Source organism: Hyperolius riggenbachi, chromosome 2 (genome assembly GCF_040937935.1).
Source record: "Hyperolius riggenbachi isolate aHypRig1 chromosome 2, aHypRig1.pri, whole genome shotgun sequence".
In the NCBI taxonomy this organism is placed as follows: domain Eukaryota; kingdom Metazoa; phylum Chordata; class Amphibia; order Anura; family Hyperoliidae; genus Hyperolius; species Hyperolius riggenbachi.
The window spans coordinates 464,215,797-464,241,317 of record NC_090647.1 but is presented as its reverse complement, the minus strand read 5'-3'; positions in this window follow the sequence as shown (position 1 = coordinate 464,241,317).

Genomic DNA, 25,521 nt, shown 5'->3' with positions numbered 1-25,521 from the left:
CAATCTGCCCCGTGCGGGCACCTAACCAACCCCCCACACCCTCAGATCGCCCTCAGACCCCCTTCCCAGTGCATTGTATTTCATTGTGCAGACATTGTATTTGATTGTGCTGTAATTGTATTTGATTGGCCCGTGATCAGCTTTGATTGGCCCGTGATCGGCTTTGATTGGCCCGTGATCGGCTTTGATTGGCCCGTGATTGCCCTGTGATTGGCTGTGATTGCCCTGTGATTGCCCCGTGATCGGCTTTGATTGTCCCGTGATTGGCTTTGATTGTCCCGTGATCGGCTTTGATTGTCCCGTGATTGGCTGTGATTGCCCTGTGATTGGCCTGTGATTGCCCTGTGATTGGCCTGTGATTGGCTTTGATTGGCCTGTGATTGGCTTTGATTGTCCCATGATTTGAGTGCCCTGTGATTGGCCTGCGATTGCCCTGTGGTTGCCTTTGATTTCTCGTGATTGGCTTTGATTGTCCCGTGATTGTTTCTGATTGCCTCTGATTCCCCACCACCTACACCCCCCACCCCAGATCACCCCCCTGTCACTATCCTAGTGATCTAAAAACAGTGATCAGTGAAAACTGTCACTTTTTTAGTATCACTAGTGTTAGCAGTTAGGCCAGTTAGCTAGGCCCCTTTGTTAGTGTCAGTTAGTGCTCAGCCCACTGCACCACAGTCACTAATTAGAATCATCACTGTCGCTAATCAACATTGGTACTATATAGTATCTGTAGTGATCATTACTGATCGCAGTCAGATCTATATTAGAGTCACTAGGATTCACTAAAAAACGCAGTGTTTGCCCGATCAGGCCTGATCGGTCGCCTGCACTTGCGTTCAGCCCACCCCTCCGCAGTGACAGAAATTTTTTTTTTCTGATCACTGCAAAAAACACTGTACAATAGCTGTGGCACTGTAAAGATCAGTTTTGATTTTTTTTTTATCAAAACTTAGTGACCACAGCTTTCTGCTCCTCAAGTATTACCTTTTGCTAGGTAGGTGCTCTTTTTTCTGGGTAGTCTCAGAGGAATACCCCCTAAATTTAGCAGTCCACCATGGCAAGAAATGGGTATTCCGATGATGAGGTGTTCAGGTACATGGCCCAGTCGGATGTGGATGATTGGGATGACTCATTCGACGAATCTTCTGGGTCAGAGTTTGAACCTGTAGAGGACAGTGGCTCACTGACCGATAGTGATGACGAGGTTGAGGTCCCAGCTAGAGCCAGGCGTACCACACCCCATGTCATTGGACCGCAGGTGGCGCAGGATCAGCCGAGAGGGCAGCAGAGTGGTGCTAGTGCTGGTCTGAAATTTCATGGTGGGGCAGGCACCAGCAGCACAGCATCTCCTGGACCTACCACCAGTACTTCCGTAGACCCTGGTGAAGTGGCGAGCACCAGCATGGAAGTTGAAACTGGTTCGGTGGCACGTGCAGTAAGATCCTGGTCGCAGCCACCAAGAAGACGGGCCCATACTACCCCTAGTTTACCAGAGGTGCTGGCAAATCCTGATTGGCATTCCCCTGATTCCGCCGCACCCGTACTGCCCCCTTTCACCGCCCAGTCTGGAGTCCAGGTGGAGACAGATAATCTAGGACCGGCCCTAGACTTTTACTATCTGTTCATCACCCAGGATCTCTTAGACTTAGTCGTGGCAGAGACCAACCGTAAGGCCACACAATTTATAACCGCCAATCCGAATAACTTTCTTGCCCAGCCTTTTCGGTGGAAACCAGTCCAAGTTTCCGAAATGAAATTTTTTGGGACCTTTTCCTTCACATGGGACTAGTCAAACTGAATGTGTTGCGGTCTTATTGGTCTATAGACCCAGCATATCACGTTCCCTTGTACTCTGCTGCCATGTCCAGGACACGATTTGAGAACATCCTGCGCTTCCTGCACTTCAATAACAACGAAACCTGTCATCGAAGTGACCACCCTGCTTATGACCGGCTCCACAAAATTCGGCCCCTCATAGACCACCTGTCATCCAGATTTGCAGATGCTTATACCCCTGAACAGGGCATCTGCGTAGACTAGTCCCTCATACGTTTTACCGGGCGTCTTCGCATCAAACAGTACATCCCAAGCAAGCGCGCCCGGTATGGGGTGAAACTGTATAAGCTCTGTGAAAGGGCCACAGGCTATACATCTTATTTTAGGGTCTATGAGGGAAAAGACTCAAAATTGGAGCCGGTCGGATGCCCTGACTACCTGGGGAGCAGTGGAAAGGTTGTGTGGGACTTGGTGTCACCCTTGTTCCAGAAGGGGTACCATCTTTATGTGGAGAATTATTACACAAGTGTGGCCCTCTTTCAGCACTTAAAAATAGAAGAAATCCGATGCTGTGGCACCGTGCGGCCTAGTCGCCGGGGCTTCCCCCAACGGCTCATTACCACCAGACTTCAACAGGGGCAGAGGGCCGCCTTGTGTGCTGATGACCTGCTCGCAGTGAAATGGAGGGACAAGAGGGACGTTTTCTTTCTGTCCACCATTCACGCAGACACGACAGTCCAAATTCAACGGCGAACTGAGGTCATTGAAAAACCTCTTGTCGTCCACGACTATAATATTAACATGGGAGGGGTGGACTTCAATGACCAGAGGTTAGCACCCTATTTAATTTCCCGGAAAACAAGACGCTGGTATAAAAAAGTGTCTTTTTATCTCATTCAATTGGCAGTTTACAACAGCTTTGTTCTCTACAGTAAGGCTCAACACACACCATACAATCTTGGTTGTTCAATCTTACCACTTTCATGTAGTATAAGAGCTTATCCAATCAATCATTCAAGGTATTTTTAATCTGTTGGCTCTTATACTACATAGATTTGGTAAATCTATACAACCAAGATTGTATGGTGTGTGTTGAGCCTAAGGCTGAGAGAACTGGATCGTTTATTAAATTTCAGAAAGAGATCATTATGCAACTCCTGTATCCAGGAGGTGCCGTGGCCCAACCCCCAGATGCAACTAGCCAGCTGCATGGAAGGCATTACGCCTATCCGATTCCGAGTACCCCAGGTCAACGCACCCGAAGAAAACGTTGTCGTGTCTGCAGCAGGGCTGGAATAAAGCGTGACACCACTGTTTACTGTCCCACCTGTCCTGACCAGCCTGGCCTATGCCTAGGGGAGTGTTTTGAGAGGTACCACAAGCAGGTACACTATTAGAGAGTAGAGAACTCCAGACACAGCAGTAGGCACATAAGGGTCTCTCAGTGCTATTTCACACTGGTGCGATGCGTTAGGGCAAATTGCCTAGCAAAAGTCACACTTTGCGGTCCCCCCTACGCCGAAAGTGCTTGACTTAACGCTAGTGCATGCCTACGTTACTGCGTGGCTTCTGCGGCAATTTAGGTCAGCCCAGAAGTCATGTTAGTCTATGGCGACGCACTTCATTACTAGGCCGAATGCTACTCTTGTGGTATTCCCTGAAGGTCTGTTTTGGGCAATATGGTGCGGCGGGCTCGACACACCCAATATGCAGTGTGAAACCAAACATCTGGTTTCGAAAGACCCTAATACACAGGGCTGCCAGAAACCTCTCCTTTCACTTGGGACAGAATGCGTAATGTACTTCGCCAAAACTCTGTGTGATTTTCACTTCGCACATTGGCTTCAATTCATCAAGCATTACCGCATTCGGTAATGCTGAAAACAGCTGAGTTAACGGAGCACTTAAGAAAATGTTAATTCATCAAAGCTGTTACCGAATGAGAAGCTGAAATCACAGAGCAATGAGATAAATTACCGACTTGTGCTCAACACATGTCAGCAAATGTCAGTAAATGTTAATTCATCAAGGTTACCACATTCGCTAGCACATTCGGTGTTTATCTCCAGCTCTCCCCTGTCGTTACAGGCTTCGAAAGCCTTCTGTGTGAATGTTTTCATGATTAACAGGAGCAGGCAGCCAATAGAAACAGCCCCTGTTCTCCTGCAAGTGCTGCTGATAGGTCACACAGGCTTCTCCACACAAGCTTCCAGACCTCCCAGGCAGTGAGCAGAGATAACGGGACAAAAGATATCCCCAGATGTCCTTCGGTGGTTTAACCCTTTGAGTCCCTGTTTGAATATACAAAGATGCATGTGGTGAAATCACCAAGCATGGCATTTGTAAAGTCTCCAGGAAGTTTATCTACGTTGTGGCAAAGAAGTAAAATGTTAAGAAACACTGATGGACAGATTCAGAGCAGCAGAGGCAGTATAAGTAACAGTAAATATAACACACGTTTACATGTAAAGGGATGTCTGGATGCCTTCTATTGTTATCAGCTTGTAACAACACAGAGACATTCCAAGCTGCTCTGCACCACTCTGCCGTTATCTAACAGCCTACTTCGGTAACTTAACGAACCTCTACCACACATGGGAAAATATTGATGAATTAGCACAGTGAAGTGTAAAATACCGAATGCGGTATTTTAAGGACTGGGATTTTGTTATCGAACACCCTTTGATGAATTGAAGCCATTGTCCCATGGGGAGGAGAGGTTTGTCCTCGGAAGGTAAGTTAAAAAAACAAACAAAAAAAAAAACAGGTGAGCAAAAAAGTTAATGTTTGGTTCACAATGTTAAGGTTTTGTTTGAAAAAGTTTATAAATGTTTCTGAAGTTATTGCTTTGCTGCTTGCTTGTTTTTTTTTTCTTTTGTTTTTTCCTTTTTTTCCATTCATAACCCTTCCAGGTGGACTGAGCGACCGACCAACCAGCTGCAGCACTGATGGTGCATCCTGACAGATTACACACAAGTCGGTGCATGCAGCGCTGCAGGATGAGATTTCTCCTCCGCAGTAAAAAATATACGTTTGCCGAGGAATATGAGCTGAAGGGCGGTGTTGGAGTTCCTATGCTTTGGCAAGCACTTTGTATCAAAAAAGAACTCTGGCAATGATTTGTTCATCCACATCGATTGATGTGAATGGATAAATCGGGTTTGCCAGGGCATACGAGCTGAGTGGGTGGACGTTTTTGGGTGGCAGCTCATATGTCCTGGCAGATGCTTTTCCCTCTTTTTTTTCACTTTTTTTGGCAGATATTTTTTCATCCACATTGATTGATTGATTGTTTGACGGTCATTTTTCCTTTCAGCCCAGAGTGCATTACCCGTATGCCCAATATAAGGAGTATAGCAGAAACTCCTAATACTGGCCATACATGTAATGATTGCAGAGACCCTAAAATGCCAGGACAGACCCCACGAATGAGGCCATTTTGTAAAGAGGACACCCCAAAGTATTCCGTGAGGTGCATGGTGAGTTCATATAAGATTTTATTTTCTGTCACAAGTTAGCAGAGATAGTTTTTTTTTTTTTTTCCACAAAATGTCATTTTCCGCTAACTTGTGACAAAAAATACAATTTTCTATGAACTCACCATGGCCCTCATGGAATACCTTAGCATGTGTTCTTTCCAAAATGGGGTAATTTGTGGGGTTTGTTAACTGTCCTGGTAAGTGTGGGGGGTGCTAAATTGTAAGCACTCCTGTAAAGCCTGACGGTACTCATTGGACTTTGGGCCCCTTAGCACAGTTAGGGTGCAAAAAAAGTGCCACACATGTGGTGTCACCGTACTCAGGAGAAGTAGTATAATGTGTTTTGTGGTGTATCTTTACACATACCCATGCTGGGTGGGAGAAATATCTCTGTAAATGACAAGTGTTTTATATTTTTTTACACACAATTGTCCATTTACAGAGATATTTCTCCCACCCAGCATGGGTATGTGTAAAAATACACCCCAAAGCACATTATACTACTTCTCCCGAGTACAGCGATACCACATGTGTGGCACTTTTTTGCACCCTAACTGCGCTAAGGGACCCAAAGTCCAATGAGTACCTTTAGGATTTCACAGGTCATTTTGAGACATTTGGTTTCACGACTACTCCTCACGGTTTAGGGCCCCTAAAATGCCAGGACTGTATAGGAACCCCACAAATGATCCCATTTTAGAAAGAAGACACCCCAAGGTATTCAGTTAAGAGTATGGTGAGTTCATAGAATATTTTATTTTTTGTCACAAGTTAGCGGAAAATGACACTTTGTGAAAAGAAAACAATAAAAATCAATTTCCGCTAACTTGTGACAAAAAATAAAATCTTCTATGAACTCACCAGGGCCCTCATGGAATACCTTGGGGTGTCTTCTTTCTATAATGGGGTCATTTGTGGGGCTCCTATACTGCCCTGGCATTTTAGGGGCCCTAAACCGTGAGGAGTAGTCTTGAAACCAAATGTTTCAAAATGGCCTGTGAAATCCTAAAGGTACTCATTGGACGTTGAGCCCCTTAGCGCACCTAGGCTGCAAAAAAGTGTCACACATGTGGTATCGCCGTACTCAGAAGAAGTAGTATAATGTGTTTTGCGGTGTATTTTTACACATACCCATGCTGGGTGGGAGAAATATCTCTTTAAATGGACAATTGTGTGTAAAAAAAAAAATCAAAAAATTGTCATTTACAGAGATATTTCTCCCACCCAGCATGGGTATGTGTAAAAATACAACCCACAGCACATTATACTACTTCTCCTGAGTACGGCGATACCACATGTGTGACACTTTTTTGCAGCCTAGGTGCGCTAAGGGGCCCAACGTCCAATGAGTACCTTTAGGATTTCACAGGTCATTTTGAGACAATTTGTTTCAAGACTACTCCTCGCGGTTTAGGGCCCCTAAAATGCCAGGGCAGTATAGGAACCCCACAAATGACCCCATTTTAGAAAGAAGACACCCAAAGGTATTCCATTAGGAGTATGATGAGTTCATAGAAGATTTTATTTTTTGTCACAAGTTAGCGGAAAACGACACTTTGTGAAAAAAAAAAAAAATCAATTTCCGCTAACTTGTGACAAAAAATAAAATCTTCTATGAACTCACCATACTCCTAACAGAATACCTTGGGGTGTCTTCTTTCTAAAATGGGGTCATTTATGGGGTTCCTATACTGCCCTGGCATTTTAGGGGCCCTAAAGCATGAGGAGTAGTCTAGAAACCAAATGTCTCAAATTGACCTGTGAGATCCTTAAGGTACTCATTGGACTTTGGGCCCTTTAGCGCAGTTAGGGTGCAAAAAAGTGCCACACGTGGTATCGCCGTACTCAGGAGAAGTAGTATAATGTGTTTTGCGGTGTATTTTTACACATACCCATGCTGGGTGGGAGAAATCTTTCTGTAAATGGACAATTGTGTGTACAAAAAAAAAATCAAACAATTGTCATTTACAGAGATATTTCTCCCACCCAGCATGGGTATGTGTAAAAATACACCCCAAAACACATTATACTACTTCTCCTGAGTATGGCAATACAACATGTGTGGCACTTTTTTGCAGCCTAGGTGCGCTAAGGGGCCCAAAGTCCAATGAGCACCTTTAGGCTTTACAGGAGTGCTTACAATTAGGCACCCCCCAAAATGCCAGGACAGTAAACACCCCACAAATGACCCCATTTTGGAAAGTGGACACTTCAAGGTATTCAGAGAGGAGCATGGTGAGTCCGTGGCAGATTTCATTTTTTTCGTCACAAGTTAGCAGATATGGAAACTTTTTTTTTTTGTCACAAAGTGTCATTTTCCACTAACTTGTGACAAAAAATAAAATCTTCTATGAACTCACCATGCCTCTTAGTGAATACCTTGTGATGTCTTCTTTCCAAAATGGAGTCATTTGGGGGGGGGGGGGGTATTTATACTATCCTGGAATTCTAGCACCTCATGAAACCTGACAGGTGCTCAGAAAAGTCAGGGATGCTTCAAAATGGGAAAATTCACTTTTTGCACCATAGTTTGTAAACGCTATAACTTTTACCCAAACCAATAAATATACACTGAATGTTTTTTTTTTTTATTAAAGACATGTAGCACAATACATTTGGACAAAAATGTATACAGAAATTTTACTTTGACAAATTTTATCACAGAAAGTAAAAAAAAAATCATTTTTTTGACAAAATTCATGTCTTTTTTGATGAATATAATAAAAACTAAAAATCGCAGCAGCAATCAAATAGCACCAAAAGAAAGCTGTATTAGTGACAAGAAAAGGAGGTAAAATTCATTTAGGTGGTAGGTTGTATGACCGAGCCATAAACTGTGAAAGCTGCAGTGGTCTGAATGGAAAAAAAGGCTCTGGTCCTTAAGGGGCGAAAAGACTGTGGTCCTTAAGTGGTTAAGAAAAAGAATACAGAACATCTAAATACTCGTAATATTATTAACAAAGAGGAAAAAAGCCCTATTGCTATGCATTTTCAAAAGGGGCATAACTCAGACCCAAGACATTTAAAGGTCATGGGGATTTATAAACTAAATATCAGTCCCCGAAGAGGAGATTATGATCGAGATCTACTTAAAAAGGAGTTCTTCTGGATCTATAAATGCAATGCTATGTATTCTAATGGACTAAACAGTGATATGAACTTAAAAGTTTTCTTATAAGCTACCACTGGAGGGAGTATGTGTTAAGATCTACGGTCATAACATGCTCCTTTTGTTTTTAAAATTGATCACCTGACTCCCACTGAATACTTCAAATGGAGTGGGAGGAACCATGACGTCACGTCTGAAGAAACCTGACGCCAGGTGAAACGCGTCACATGAGGCTGCGGTCATGTGACCTACTCCTTGCTACAGGCCTCACTCTCTCCCCCCAGTGTTCTATGCCCGAGCAACTTGGACGGCAGAGGCCACTGGATTGCAGCGCATTAGTTGCGGCAGATGATGGGCACGCAAGAGAACCCGGCACAAGGACTAAGTTACTGCCGTAAGTACCCACCACCGCATCGCTATATGCCTTTATGATGGACACGTCAGTCCCGGTTTGTCCGCATTCTACTTGCTGGGTATGCTTCTTTGCATTTAAAGAGGAGAGTTGCTTTACTGAGAGGCTGAAATGTATAGCTCCAAGAAATCTTAGGATACACTTACTGCACATGACCTGGACACCCATAGAGGATACACTAAGGATTATCCTAAGTGGTTTAAAGGGGGCCCTGAAGATTTTTTTATTCCATCATCAGTATGCATATGATATTAATAGGATTGCACTCCAATATCATTCAATGCTAGGCTTTCCTTCCTCAATAGGGACTGCAGCCATTTTATGGTTTTAAGGGGGTGGGGGGTTTGTTTATGTGATGCTTCAGTGTTAATAAAATGCCTTTTTGATATATATTTATGAGGCTCCCGACTACATTATATATTTTTGCATAGGTATTACAAATGTGCAGCTGCCTGGGTACTGTGAACAGGTACAGTGACTGGTGGTATTAAATATCACACTGCGTGCGCTCATGTAGGTAGGTGGGTGCACTGAACAGGTAGGCATATGCAGTGATGGGTATTACAAAGGTGCAACTGCCTGGGTACTAGGGATGCTCATTCGGATTACGCGTAAATGCAATTTCCGAAATTCCGATCGGAAATTGCATTTCCGCATCGGAATACGGAAATCGGTAATGCAAGTGCCGTAGGCGGATTTCAGCCGGAAATCGCGGAAATTTCCGCCGGAAATCGCGGAAATTCCACCCGACTAACATCAATTTTCTCAAAAACTTCAAGGCCTTTTTGAAAACTTTTTTTGCATCTTGTTCACAAGATTCACTTTAATAAACCCTGACAATGTGGTGTTTCTAGGACTTAAGGGGGCTTTGCTATTAACCGCTAAAGTCAACGGATTTTTACTGTAATGTAAAATGCAGAAAATGGGCAGATGGAGATTTTCTTCCGAACAAGATGCAAAAAAAAGTTTTCAAAAAGACCTTATAGTTTTTGAGAAAATCGATGTTAAAGTTGGGCGGAATTTCCGCGATTTCCGGCAGAAATTCCGCATTGGAATGCGGAAAATGGTAGCGGAAAGCGGAATCGGTAATTGGTACATGACGGAATGCGGATTTAACGCGGAATCGGAAATTGGCATTCCGACCATCCCTACTGGGTACCATGAACAGGTACAATGACTGGTGGTATTAAATATCACACTGTGTGCGCTCATGTAGGTAGGTGGGTGCACTGAACAGGTAGGTATATGCAGTGATGGGTATTACAAAGGTGCAGCTGCCTGTCACACACACAGCTAGTCACTGAATGTGCTAAGCCTGGCAGTGGCACAGTAGGAATTACCAAGGCTGTCTATGAAACACAAGTGTCTGGGACTCACACACACACACAATCACAAAAAAATAGATCACAAGAACAAGATTAGCTCTCAAAAGAGCTGTTGAGGGGTGATTTTTTAGCAATAAGAATCAGCAAGGAGCAAGCTAACAAGCCTACAAGAGCCTAACTAAGCTTTCCCTATAGCTCTCTCTGCAGCAGCTCTCCCTTCTCTAATTACTGCAGGCACACGAGTGAGTCCAATGCCTGACGCTGCCTGCCTTTTATAAAGGGGGGGGGGCTCCAGGAGGGAGTGTAGCCTGATTGGCTACAATGTGCCTACTGACTGTGATGTAGAGGGTCAAAGTTGACCTTAATGATGCACTATGGGGGCAAATCGAACATCCGGAAAAGTTTGCAGTTCTCCGCGATCGCGAACCCTGGAAGTTCGCTGGTTCCCGTTTGCCCGCAAACCGTTCGGGCCATCTCTAGCCAGGGGCTGGAGGAAGCCCCGAGTAAGTAGATCTCATTTTCTCTATATTGCCTGATGCTTTCTTTAAGCTTGTCATAATCATTAACATTAGTAAAAAAAATGCTGACTAACAATGGATGTTTTTTTTATGTACATGCCCATTCAGTGCAAGTGTCAAAGCCATACATGTTTTGAGGGAAGATAAGACACTGTGTGAAGAGTAACCGATAGAATGTCTCAATGTATGTAACTGAAAAGGTTATTTAGCAAACACCAAATCATGAGAAAAAGAATAATCAAATTATTTCACATTTCATACTGCAAGATTAAAACAAAACAAAAAAGCTTGTATTATTTTATTATAACAATTAAATCATTAAAAGAAAGATATGCTTATTGTAAATTATTGCAATATTACATGCTTGGCTGAAGTGACAGCAACTTTCAGAAATATCAGACATAAACTCCTCCACTAATCTTTGTAAAATATTTATATATATATAATATTTTTAAAGTTGTTACAAAATCTTCTAAATGCCTCTTTCAATCCTATTCATTATGGCTAAGCATTGCAGAATATGAAAGCTCTTGAAGCAGTGCTCATACTAATGTTGGCTATAAAGTGAAATTTGAGCGCTGGGGTCACCCTCTATGCAAACTGCAGCTACAAACAGAAGGCATGAGCCTCGACACCTGCTACTTTTTCGGGCGCCAAAGGCTGCACCTAAACTTCTCTGGTGCCTTATATTTATCGTTTTTTTGCGGCAAAGGTGGCGCATATATTGGTGAGTTTGCTTCAGGAGGGACTGGTAAGGTTAGGCATGGGTGGGTGGGGGGTCGGTTAGGGTTAGGCATCCCTGGGGGGCCGTTTAGGGTAAGGCATTGGAGGAGGGTCAGTTACGGCTAGGGATCAGTAGAGGGAGGGCTCAAGTGAGAATAGGTTAGGTTTAGCGCCAGAAAAATATTGGTAAAGTTTACCGATGTCTATAAATAAAAGTGTGTGTGTGTGTGTGTGAGAGTGTGTGTGTGTGTGTGTGAGAGAGTGTGTGTATGTGTGTGTCGCGACAGACAGAGGCGCTCACACGCTTTATGGACCTTAACCAGTTTTATATGCTCCTGTACTGCCTGATGAAGCGGGATTGTTGACCGCGAAACGCGTTGCGATTTTATGGAGCTGTGAATAAATTGTATATTTTTTAGTCTGCATTTGAGTATATGTCCACTACCAGAGGGAGGTAAGTCCACCTCGACTTCCCTCCTTTTATCATTTTTAGAACATTGTTTTACTCTGCTTGGCGCCTCTGTTCGTACATATTACAGCACGATTAAGTCCACCCCTGGTGGAGGGGTTCTTTCCCCATTTTCCTATCTACAGAGTGACTTTTATACCTGAGTGGGGTCAGGTACTAATACTCCCCACCTGCCTGTCAAGTGGTTACCTGATGGTAACCCACCTTTGTGAGTATAAGAACCTTTGACTTTACATTATATATTGAGCTTACCAGACAATATTGCACTATTGGGCTCTTGGTGTCCTCTGTTATGTTTTTACAAACTAGGAAAATATAAACTGCAGCCATTCTTACACTGTTAATGGCAGGGTTGGCAAAATTTGCACAGTTGATCACTGGGTGACTGGAATTAATATTCAGGAAAATGGGTGGAACCTACAATAGCCAATTAAAAGTCCCTGTTGATTTTCAAAGGGAATATTTAAATTGCTGCCATTCTTACACTGTGAATAGCAGGTGCCTCAAACCTGGTACAGTTGGTCACTGGGTAACTGGGGTTTAAGTTCAGAAAGGGGGCACAGCCACAAACAGCCAATCTGATATGTTTAATCTCAATGGAAATATACAAATTATTGATACCAAGGACCCCAAAGCTCATAAACTTGGCAATTGATTGATTGTATGTCAAGATTAGAAAAAGTGGGCAGTGCCAACAACTACTTTTTTTTCATGGGAAAATATAAACTGCAACCATTCTGACATTGTTAATGGCAGTGTTCTCAAATTTGGCACAAACTTGGTTACTGGGTGACTGGGATTGATTGATTTTAAAGGGGATTATTTACATTGCTGCCTCTCATACACTCTTAATGGCAGAGGCCTCAAATCTGGTACAGTCTGTCACCTGTAGACTGGGGTTTAAATTCTGAAAAGGAGGTGGACCACAAACAGCCAATCAGATTTGTTTAATTTCAATTGGAAATTGCAACTTATTGATGCCAAGGACCCCAAAGATCATAATCTTGGTCATTGAGTGACTGTATGTCAAGGTTAGAAATAATGGGCAGAGCAAAAAACAACTAATTTTTTACATGGGAAAATATAAACTACAGGCATTCTTACACTGTTAATGGCAGCATTCTCAAACTTGACACAGTTGGTCACTGGGTGACTGGGATTAATATTCAGAAAAGTGGGTGAAGCCTACAACAGCCAATCAAAATTCACCTATTGGTTTTTGAAGGGGAATATTGAAACTGCTGCCATTCTAACACTGTTAATGGCAGAGTCCTCAAACCTGCTACAGTTGGTTATTAAATAACTAGGGTTCAAATTCACTAAAGGGGTAGAGCCACAAACAAACAGTCAATCAGATTTCTTTGATGGATTAAATTCTTCCATTCACACCATTTTGATGCCAGGAACCCTAAAGCTCAAAACTTGGTCATTGTGTGTCAAGATTACAATAAGTGGGAGTCAAAACAGATTTCCCTGGGAAAAAGTAAACTGCAGTCCTTCACTGTTATTGGCGATTTTATGGAGCTGTGAATAAATTGTATATTTTTTAGTCTGCATTTGAGTATATGTCCACTACCAGAGGGAGGTAAGTCCACCTCGACTTCCCTCCTTTTATCATTTTTAGAACATTGTTTTACTCTGCTTGGCGCCTCTGTTCGTACATATTACAGCACGATTAAGTCCACCCCTGGTGGAGGGGTTCTTTCCCCATTTTCCTATCTACAGAGTGACTTTTATACCTGAGTGGGGTCAGGTACTAATACTCCCCACCTGCCTGTCAAGTGGTTACCTGATGGTAACCCACCTTTGTGAGTATAAGAACCTTTGACTTTACATTATATATTGAGCTTACCAGACAATATTGCACTATTGGGCTCTTGGTGTCCTCTGTTATGTTTTTACAAACTAGGAAAATATAAACTGCAGCCATTCTTACACTGTTAATGGCAGGGTTGGCAAAATTTGCACAGTTGATCAATGGGTGACTGGAATTAATATTCAGGAAAATGGGTGGAACCTACAATAGCCAATTAAAAGTCCCTGTTGATTTTCAAAGGGAATATTTAAATTGCTGCCATTCTTACACTGTGAATAGCAGGTGCCTCAAACCTGGTACAGTTGGTCACTGGGTAACTGGGGTTTAAGTTCAGAAAGGGGGCACAGCCACAAACAGCCAATCTGATATGTTTAATCTCAATGGAAATATACAATATACAAATTATTGATACCAAGGACCCCAAAGCTCATAAACTTAAACCCCAGTTACCCAGGGTTCTCAAACTTTGCACAGTTGGTTACTGGGTGACTGGGAATAATATTCAGAAAAGTGGGTTGAGCCTAAAAAAGCTAATCAGAATTCACCTGTTGTTTTTCAAGGGGAATATTGAAATTGCTGCCATTCTTGCACTGTTAATGGCACAAGCCTCAAACCTGGTACAGTTGGTTATTGGGTCACTGGGGTTCAAATTCAGAAAAAGGGTGGAGCCACAGCCAATCAGATTCGTTTCATTTCACTGGGAAAATACAAATTATTGATGTCAAGGACCCCAAAGCTCACAGAATTTGTCTTTGAGTGACTGTGTGTCCAGGTTACAAAAAGTGGGCGGAGCAAAAAAATTACTGGGAAAATATAAACCGCAGCCATTCTTACACTGTTAACGGCAAGGTTCTCAAACATTGCCCAGATGATTACTGGGTGACTGATTAATACTCAGGGAAGTGGGTGGAGCATATAATAGCCATTCAAAATTGTTGATTTTCAAGGGGAAATATTTAAATTGCTGCTATTTTTACACTGTTAATAGCAGATGTCTCAAACCTGCTACAGTTGGTCATTGGTTGACTGGGGTTCAAATGCTGGAGAGGGGCGGAGCCACAAACAGCCAATCTGCTTTGTTTGATTTCTATGGGAATATACAAATTATTGATGCCAAAGATCCAAAGCTCACAAACTTGGTCATTGAGTGTTTGTGTGTTAGGGTTAGGAAAAGTGGATGGAGCCAATACCAGCCAAATACATACCCGGGGAACGCCGGGTCATCAGCTAGTTTTACTATAAGATTAGCACTGCACAATAGTTGAATATCGGTGAAATGCCTCTAGAGATACATAATCAGATTTGCCAATCTTTAATTATTCATTTTTTAATGTTTTTAATAATAATATGATAATTATATAACATCTCTCTTTTGTGATCAATTTTAATATCATTATCATTTATTGGTAACACAATCATATTGAAGGTTATGGGTATTGACCCTCCTCTCAAGTTAGGGAAAAACACCCACCTCCTTCATCTTGTTCTGGGGCCTACCGAGACTGAAGCTCTAATGACAAGTTATGAGGCTACAGGTAACTTGCCACTAAAGATCCGGCTCACTGACAAGTGACCACAGTGAGCATAGAGCTCTAGTGGCCAGTAAGAAGCTGCAGCAGAGACACATGGGCCAGAGTTGATGCGAGGACAGGTAGCTATGATCCTTCCAAAGCAAGCTCTGCATGGGGAAGGGGTGGGGGTGTGTGCTATGAGTATGTATGGTAATTGAAATCCAAAGAGTTTTGGGACTTTGGATGTGGATGTGTGTATCAACCTTTAAAGAGAACCAGAGACAAGAACATAGGAGATTTATACATACCTGGGGTTTCCTCCAGCCCCATCAGCCTGGATTGCTCCCACGCCGCCTAGATCCGCTGCCTCTGTTCGACAGTACCGGGTCCCGTCATTTCGGCCAGTCGACGTAAGCGCAGTGCGCTCCCTCCGTACTGCGCAGGCACTTGCGTAAAGAGCTGAAGGGAGCCCCTGCGCATGCGGAAAACTGGTCGAATCCAGCGGAAGTGACGGGACCCGGTACCAGCGACAGAGGCAGCGGAAGACAGCAGCGTGGGAGCGATCCAGGCTTATAGGGCTGGAGGAAGCCCCAGGTATGTATAAAATCTTTTTTCATTTTTTAGGCAGTCTTCGTCCCTGGTTCCCTTTAAGCCTGGTACACACTTTCAATTATGATTGGCCCATCCCTGACCAATGTTACCATCTCCATGTAGTATGAAGGTCAATAGATATTGAATTCTATGACCAATCATAATTGTATGTACAAGGTTTTACAGTCAAAATAGTAAGATACCACCCAGCCTCCCTACTCGCTTGCATACTATTCTAGCAGTTGGACTGAGCAACTGCCGTTCAGGAAATGCTTTTGAAAATAAAGAAAACACTAAGAATCTTCCCATGAGGAGATGGACTAGTCCAAAACCTGTTGGTTCTGTCAGATTTTAACTGCTTATTTTTTTTTTTTTATTGTAATGGTCCTTTAACTTTAGTTTTCACAGACAAAACGCTTCCTCACACATACACAGTCTTATCGCTGCAACCATCCCTTTTTTTCTCTTCTCTCACACAGTTATCTCAAATGCAAAGTAAACATTAATCTGCCCCTCACTAACGTCCCTTCCTTACATAGCGTAACATTCAAGTTATACTGTACAGGAGTTTTCCCTGGATACCTTTCACAACCACGCATATTTCTGGTTACATACAGGTCAGTTGTATCTAACCTTTTTATTCCCCTGCTTTTAATAATATGTTTACTTATGTCTCACAAGTTAAGGCTCGGTTTCCACTTGTGTTATTGCACAGATGCAGTAAAAGCAAATGAGAAAAGACAATGTCCATTCCAACTAGGCTTGTCACTGCATGCAAGATGCAAATACCCATGTGTTCCAGATCTACTGCTGCTGACTTCTCCACTTGTTCCCGAAACCAGTAAACAGATCAGTGCCTGACAGAAGCAAGGGACTTCCCATTGTATTGCAAAAGACCAATGGGAATTCTCAGCAACAGGGAGGATTCTCATTGCTTCATTCATGGTGCAAAATGGCCATCAGGATCACTAGTCAAGTGCACTGCATCCACTGTTTGACTCCTGTCTTTAAACCAGTATGTCTGTTTTTTTTTTATCTGAATCTCTGCAGCAACACGCACTTGTAAGCAGGTAGTGAATAAACTTGCAAAGTTGCTACTAGCAGTGCCAGGCGTATATTGTTTTCACGGTTAATTTGCTGCTGACACCTGCTGGTGTGTAATGCATACTTAGTTCATACCAGCTGATGGCCCTCCCCCCCCACACCTACGGTAAATGGCACAGCATACTCGCGCTGTCCCCGGCACCACCATTTAAACTTTAGTGTACCCACTGCTGACAGACCACCAGCTGCATAACACAGGCTGGGGCGGAGGGATTAAAGACCAGGGAACATGTGACGTCTGATGGAGATACGACTGCATAAAGTCAGTAGTTTTTATGCGTGTAATTATAAATGTTTTCTGCACTTGAAGTGGGGTAACGATTTCTGTATTTCACATGTGCAGTAACCTTTGCTGCATTTAACCCTTTCTGGGACATAACATAGTAACATGGTATATCTTATTTTAAAGAACACATTATAACATTTAATTTAATACCTTATTTGGACAGTTTGGCATCTTTTATTGGCTGGTAGCAGAGAAGAAAGCCAAGGTATGGTAAATTTTACAGCAATTTCCTGCGTGTAATCCTGGCTTGCGTAAGCAAGTTTCGCAGTAATGGGTGGTTTTATGCCTGCCACCCGGTGTCTTCATGTCACTACATATGATGCAATCTTTGGTATTTCGATTGGGAATTAGTAGCCAGCATTTCATTGCTCTATTTACATTCTCCTCCACGTCCATTGCATAGGATGCCATTGATCCTCTATGCAATTTTACAAGCAATCTGCAAGAAATCTGCAATAAAATCTGCAAGGAATCTGCAAAAAGGAATCAGCAAGGAATCTGCAAATAATTTGCAAGGAAATATCAATGCATCTGTCACTTCCTGGTAGCGCTGATCGCACACTTCCGGTTTGGGGCAGGGGGGTACCACCTGTGTGGGCATGTAGTCTTACATGCCCACTAAATATGGGGAGAGAGATTGGGCTTTGCAGGGGGCCAGATGCGCTGCAAACCGCCGTTGAAAAAATGTCCCGCATAGCGGGACATGCGAGTGCAACGGGAAATTTGTGATGTCCCGCTATGCGGGACATACAAGTGGAAACGGTTGATGTGTTGGAGATATCATTTGCCATATTTTATTTGTCAGAGCTTATACAGTATGTGCTGCATTGCATATCTCCTAGGTAACGTTTGCTGCATTTTTTATTTGAAGGGCAAAGTGACTGCATTTGCTATTTGGGGGTTATTGTTGCAGCATTTGCCATTTTGAAGACTCATGATTACGAAATGGCAAGCTAATGCTGAAGCAAAAGAAACAGTGACAGGAAAATTGATATATTATTATGTATGGATTTTTTTGGGGGGCATGCTGCCTTTTATGTGTGGGGAGTTTTTTGGGGGGGAGGGGAGGGGGGTTGAAAAACATCCTATTACCTTTACGGTCACTTTAACTGTGTTTTTAAAGAAAACTTTGACCCACTAGTTTTGAATTACACTGTTACATTACAGTTGGCTCCCTCCATATCATGTTATGGCCCAGCCCATTTTTCCCCCAGATCATCCAGGATCCATGTAACGCCCCTGTTGCTTGCTGTTTTGCACTGTGCAGTACTTGCAGAGATGTATTTCATGTCACACGACAGGTTTTTGGTGTTATTCTACACCACTTCTCAACTGTGGGATTTCCTGGCCTTAGTTGTCATTTTTTAGGCACCAAGGTTATTATTATTATAATATTAAGGTTCTTTATTTGGGAATATACCCCTAAAAGCACTTAAGATTTGGTAACTTTATATATTTATATTAGTTTACACAAACCCTTTATCCATCTGCTCTTGGTCTGGCCCCTCAGTCAAATTTAAGAACCCAAGTTTGCCCATCTGTCCTAAACTATGAAGGACTTATGACTATGCTAGGAATTAGATTGTGAGCGCCTCTCTGAAGAACATTCAATGTCATAATTGACTATATATACCATGTAAAGCTGCAGATGTTGGTGCTATATAAGTCTTGTGATGCATACATATGATATTAAACCAGAAAACATTTTTCACTATTTGCTACAGATTTTCTCATGGTTATGACATCGAGTAAGAACAAGATTTAGGTACCTAAGCAAACAAGTTTTACCATCCCAGTGGGTTATTAGGCAATTCCCAGTGGTGTTGGTCCAGGGATTTTATCTGATTGTCATCTGGAGTTGGTAAGGAATGTTTTTCCCCTTTTAAGGCTAATTGGCATGAGCCATGTAATTTTCCCCTTCCTCTGGATCAACTGAGATATGTGAGGATGCAGGCTAGTGTTGTAGAATATTTTTTTTAGTTGAACTTGATGGACCTACCTATTTTTTCAACCCCAAGAACTATGTAACATCCCGCTAGGAGGTAGGCAGACTTGCTTCCTCCATTCCTTTCTCCTCTCCACAGACATTAGAGACCCGACCACCAGGACATATTCACACCTACCTGGGCATCTTGCGTTTTCTCTGAATGTTTTTGTGAACTTTCCACTGTACTGGAATAAAGAACTTGTCTATACCTTGGTGCAGTCAACCTCTGTTTTGCACATTAACCATTATAATGCATGCTGGTTTTGTATTTGTTTTGCCACTATTTACTGTTTATTTCTATATGGCAGGAAAGTGACATCAAAGCGACATCAAACAGTGGGTGGGCACCGATTTTTTGCCTAACCTGCTTTCATGACTGCATCATTATTTTGCACTGAAGAAGAGGACCTACACATCCTTTAAACAGTAATTTGTTTCAGTTTTATACACTTGCATAAAAAACATTGGATTATAAAGAATGTGCAGATCCTCTCCTCACTTCACTGACATTATGGCAGGGAACACACTACATACGTTTTTGCACGTTTTGCCGTGAATGGCAAAACGCGCACGATTGTAAACGCTATTGAACTCAATAGCCTAGTGCGGGAAACGCATGCGCTGCGTCTGTTTGTGCGCATTTGCGTTTTTTCCACGTTTTCTAAACGCAGTTTTCCCACACGTTGCATGGCAGTACTTGCCATGCAAACGCATAAACGCGGAAACGCACATGGAAAAGCGCACACGTTAGACGCGAATGTAAAACCCGACGGAAACCTGGGAAACACAGAGGAAAATGGCCCTGCAAGTGTGTTCCCTGCCTAAGAGGGAAGTACCATCTCCCTGAGTGGACACACCATGGCGAATTCAGGCAGTGAGTGTCAGCCACTCACTGCCTGATAGTCAGGAGTTCTGGTGCATTTATGCAAATGCATAACAGTGCAGTGTCCTTACAGTACAATCTTCCACTGACAGAATGGGATTCGCATGAAGATGGCTGCTGGCAAACAGGAATTATTTTATCATTTTTTTTTTGCTTCCCATCGTCCTTATTCCTCTGCCCCTCGTGCTGCAGGCAAAAGTAAGTTTCCTGTACATTCCAGCGGGAATTGTTGTTTATCCTGCCAGATTGGCTTTGGAGGGACAGTTAAGGTTAGCCGGAAGGAAGGGGAGGGGGGTAGCAGTTTTGTGGTTAAGGTTAGCCATGGGGGAAGGGGTGATTAAGGTTTGCTGTGGAGGGGGTTGGATAAGGTTCACCATGGGGGGTTAAGTTTAGGCGCCGGGGTGGTTACATTTAGACATCCAGGGGGAGTAGTTAAAGAAAACCCGAACTGAAAATTAAAAGTCAAAATAAACATGCACAGATCATACTTATCTCCCATGTAGTCTACTCCACAATCTCTTTCTCCTCTCCCGCGACCTGTTTGTCCGCTGTGATCAAGGGAATTCTCCGTCCTCCATTTTGAAAATGGCCATTACCCCATAACAGCTTCCTGGTCAGCACACTGTTAAACTGTAACATCTCCCACTTGAGCCATAGGGAAACAGACATTACCTGGCACATCAGTTGTCCTCTCAGCTGTAAATGACAGCAACTGATAAATAACTGACAGCAACTGATATATTTCAGTTCTGACAAGGGATCATTGTCAGAAGAAAATGGCGAGCTTCTGAGATGAACTGATGGCAAGGTAACTATTTAATGTTCATTTGAAGTTACCTCATGTGTTTATTTTAAATAATTTTACTCAGTACAGGTTCCCTTTAAAGTTAGGCACTGGTAGAGTGAGAGTTCAGTGTAAGAATAGGGTTTTTGTTTAGCTGTAGTAAAGTATTAGTATCTATTACCAATATTTTATTGACATCATTAGGAGCGTGAGAGTACTTATTGGCCGCTTCCTGGTTGTCACTCGCTTCCTTCTGGAAAAGGAGGTCCCCCCAGAGTTGAAGATGTAGTCCACAGACTCAGATGGGTTAGGTCAATGGAGCACCTGACAGCACTGGTCCATGAGAGAGAGGCCCACTTCTGCAAGGTATGGGACTTTTGGGACGGCAATTACGAGCAGGGATCGGGTTAGGGTTCTATGGTATACTGGCGGTGAAGGCGGGGTCTATTGTGATAAGTGGGACTATTCTCAACAGGTTTGGGTGGGATTTATGGTGTGTTGTGGTTTTATTTAGTGGTTTTATGTGCCCTTATTTGGTGGCTTAGTGGACTGGAGTACGACATCCCCCTTTCAGCTTCCTCCACTACATCGCAATACTGTCAATACTAATTATATTGTCTATCGCCAATTTAAAGTAGCAAATCATACTGTCCATTGTAATACAGGAATGGATGTGATCACTCATTTTCAGTTGAGCCACTAGGTGTTGAAGAGGAGCTGTAGTGGAAATAACATAATGAATAAAATTGTTTATTTTTTACAATATTAACCACTTAAGGACTCAGTCATAAAACCCCTTAAAGAGAGTCTGAAGCGAGAATAGATCTCGCTTCAGACCTCATATATAGCAGGGGCACGTGTGCCCCTGCTAAAACGCCGCTATCCTGCGGCTTAACGGGGGTCCCTGTCCCCCCAAATCCCCTCCGTAATGCGGGGGAGCGCTTCCGCATTGGAGCAGGGCTAACCGCCGCAGCCCTGCCCCACGCGCGTCTGTCAGCGCGTATCTCCGCCTCTCCCCCGCCCCTCTCAGTCTTCCTTCACTGAGAAGGGCGGGGAAGAGGCGGCGATGCGCGTCTGATAGACGCGCTGGGAGGCAGGGCTGCAGCCGTTAGCCCTTGCCTCCAGGAAGCAAAATCCGGCGACCAAGTCTGCGACCAAGGTTTGCGGGGGGTGGGTTGGGGGGTCAGGGACCCTCATTCAGCCGCGGGATAGTGGCGTTTTAGCAGGGGCACACATGCCCCTGCTATATATGAGAGCTGAAGTGAGATTTAGTCTCGCTTCAGTGTCTCTTTAAGGACCAGACACTTTTTTTTCCATTCAGACCACTGCAGCTTTAACGATTTATTGCTCGATCATACAACCTACCATCTAAATGAATTTTACATCCTTTTCTTGTCACTAATACAGCTTTCTTTTGGTGCTATTTGATTGCTGCTGTGATTTTTAGTTTTTATTATATTCGTCAAAAAAGACATGAATTTTGTCAAAAAAATGATTTTTTTAACTTTCTGTGATGTCATTTTTCAAATAAAGTAAAAGTAAAATTTCTATATACATTTTTGTCCAACTTTATTGTGCTACATGTCTTTGATAAAAAAAAATCCAATAAGTGCATATTTATTGGTTTGGGTAAAAGTTATAGCGTTTACAAACTATGGTGCCAAAAGTGAATTTTCCCATTTTGAGGAATCTCTGACTTTTCTGAGCACCTGTCATGTTTCATGAGGTGCTAGAATTCCAGGATAGTATAAATACCCCCCAAATGACCCCATTTTGGAAAGAAGACATCCCAAAGTATTCACTAAGTGGCATGGTGAGTTCATAGAAGATTTTATTTTTTGTCACAAGTTAGCGGAAAATGACACTTTGTGACAAAAAATTAATTAATAAAAGTTTCCATTTCTGCTAACTTGTGACAAAAAAAAGGAAATCTGCCACGGACTCACCATGCCCCTCTCTGAATACTTTGGGATGTCTACTTTCCAAAATGGGGTCTTTTGTGGGGTGTGTTTACTGTCCTGGCATTTTGGGGGGTGCTAAATTGTAAGCACCCCTGTAAAGCCTAAAGGTGCTCATAGGACTTTGGGCCCCTTAGCGCACCTAGGCTGCAAAAAAAGTGTCACACATGTGGTATCGCCATACTCAGCAGAAATAGTATAATGTGTTTTGGGGTGTATTTTTACACATACCCATGCTGGGTGTGAGAAATATCGCTGTAAATGAGATTTTTTTTTATTTGTTTGTACACACAATTGTCCATTTACAGAGCTATTTCTCCCACAAAGCATGGGTATGTGTAAAAATACACACCAAAACACATTATACTACTTCTCCTGAGTACAACAATACCACATGTGTGACACTTTTTTGCAACCTAGGTGCGCTAAGGGGCCCAACTGCCTATGAGTACCTTTAGGATTTCACAGGTCATTTTGAGGCATTTGGTTTCTAGACTACTCCTCACTGTTTAGGCCCCCTAAAATGCCATGGCAGTATAGGAACCCCACAAGTGACCCCATTTTAGAAAGAAGACACCTCAAGGTATTCCGTTAGTAGTATGGTGAGTTCATAGAAGATTTTATTTTTTGTCACAAGTTAGCGGAAATTGATTTTTAATGTTTTTTTTCACAGTGTCATTTTCCACTAACTTGTGACAAAAAATAAAAGCTTGGCTGCTGAGATGTTTTATTGATTTGTGTGATAAGCAGAAGGCGCAGCAGAGATCCTAGTCACAGCAAAAAGTGACATCACACAGACACCCTTCCCAGGGAACCAGGGAACTACTTCATCCCAACAACCTAGTATATGTTGGCACAACCCACCCCATGCTAACTGAACAGGAGAAGAATCTTTCAATGGAAAACACAATCTTCTCTAAGGAACCTACCCCCCACCCTTTCAAAAGCCTATAATAGTTGAAAAGTATACCCTAACTAGTTGAAAGGAGTACAAACTCCAGGAAAAAATCCACCCTCCTAAGGGAACCCTCCCACCCCACCAATATGCTATAGATGTGGTCTCAACCTCACTTCTGACTTGGACCCACACGACGCCTTCTACTTCCCCTGACAATCACACATACCAAGAAGAGTACCACTCTGGCAGCGAAGATACCGTTCTGGATTTGTGCAACAAATAGACCGCGCAGTAGAGATCAAAGTCTCAGCTTCAGTCAAGACACCAACAATAGCATAGGTGAATGGCCCTACACTGCTGATTTATCAGCAAAAAAACCCTCCCAGATTAAGACACCCTCCCCAGGGAACAATTTCATCCCACCAACATGATGTATGTCGGCTTCCCACCCAGTGCTAAACTAACAAGAGAAGAATCTTCCACTGGAAATCAATCTTCTCTAGGACCCCACCGGCACCTCTGGTTCACTATATGTGTGGCGTCAACTTTAGTTAGACTTGGCGCTAAACTGCGCCTCCTACCTCCTCGGCATCACACACATCAGTAGCAGCTTGGCTGCTGAGATGTTTTACAGATTTGTGTGATAAGCAGAAGGCGCAGCAGAGATCCTAGTCACAGCAAAAAGCGACATCACACAGACACCCTCCCCAGGGAACTACTTTATCCCACCAACCTAGTATATGTTGGCACAACCCACCCCGTGCTAACTGAACAAGAGAAGAATCTTCCAATGGAAAACACAATCTTCTCTAAGGAACCTACCCCCACTCTTTTAAAAGCCTATAATAGTTGAAAGGTATGCCCTAACTAGTTGAAAGGAGTACAAACTCCAGGGAAAAAATCTACCCTTCTAAGAGAACACTCCCACCCCACTAATATGCTATAGATGTGGTCTCAACCTCACATCTGACTTGGACCAACATGACGCCTTCAACTTCCCCTGACAATCACACATACCAAGAAGAGTACCACTCTGGCAGCGGAGATACCGTTCTTGATTTGTGCGACAAATAGACTGCGCAGTAGAGATCAAAGTCTCAGCTTCAGTCAACACACCACCAATAGCCTAGGTGAATGGCCCTACACTGCTGATTTATCAGCAAAAAAACCCTCCCAGATTTAGACACCATCCCCAGGGAATAATTTCATCCCACCAACATGCTGTATGTCGGCTTCCCACCCAATTCTAATATAACATGAGAAGAATCTTCCACTGGAAATCAATCTTCTCTGGGAGCCCACCCGCACCTCCGGTTCACTATATGTGTGGCGTCAACTTCAGTTAGACTTGGCGCTAAACTGCGTCTTCTACCTTCCCGGCATCACACACATCAGTAGAAGCTTGGCTGATGAGATGTTTTACTGATTTGTGTGATAAGCAGAAGGCGCAGCAGAGATCCTAGTCACAGCAAAAAGTGACATCACACAGACACCCTCCCCAGGGAACTACTTCATCCCACCAACCTAGTATATGTTGGCACAACCCACCCCGTGCTAACTGAACAAGAGAAGAATCTTTCAATGGAAAACACAATCTTCTCTAAGGAACCTACCCCCCCCCCCCCCCACCCTTTTAAAAGCCTATAATAGTTGAAAAGTATGCCCTAACTAGTTGAAAGGAGGGCTCGCTACATGATAGCCGCTGCTCAGCGGCGTCCCCCCGCCCGCTTCGATCGCCTTCGGCGATCACCGATCAGGAAATCCCGTTCAAAGAACGGGATTTCCTGGAGGGCTTCCCCCGTCGCCATGGCGACGGGGCGGGATGACGTCACCGACATCAGCGCCGTCGGGACGTCATTGGGAGACCCGATCCACCCCTCGGCGCTGCCTGG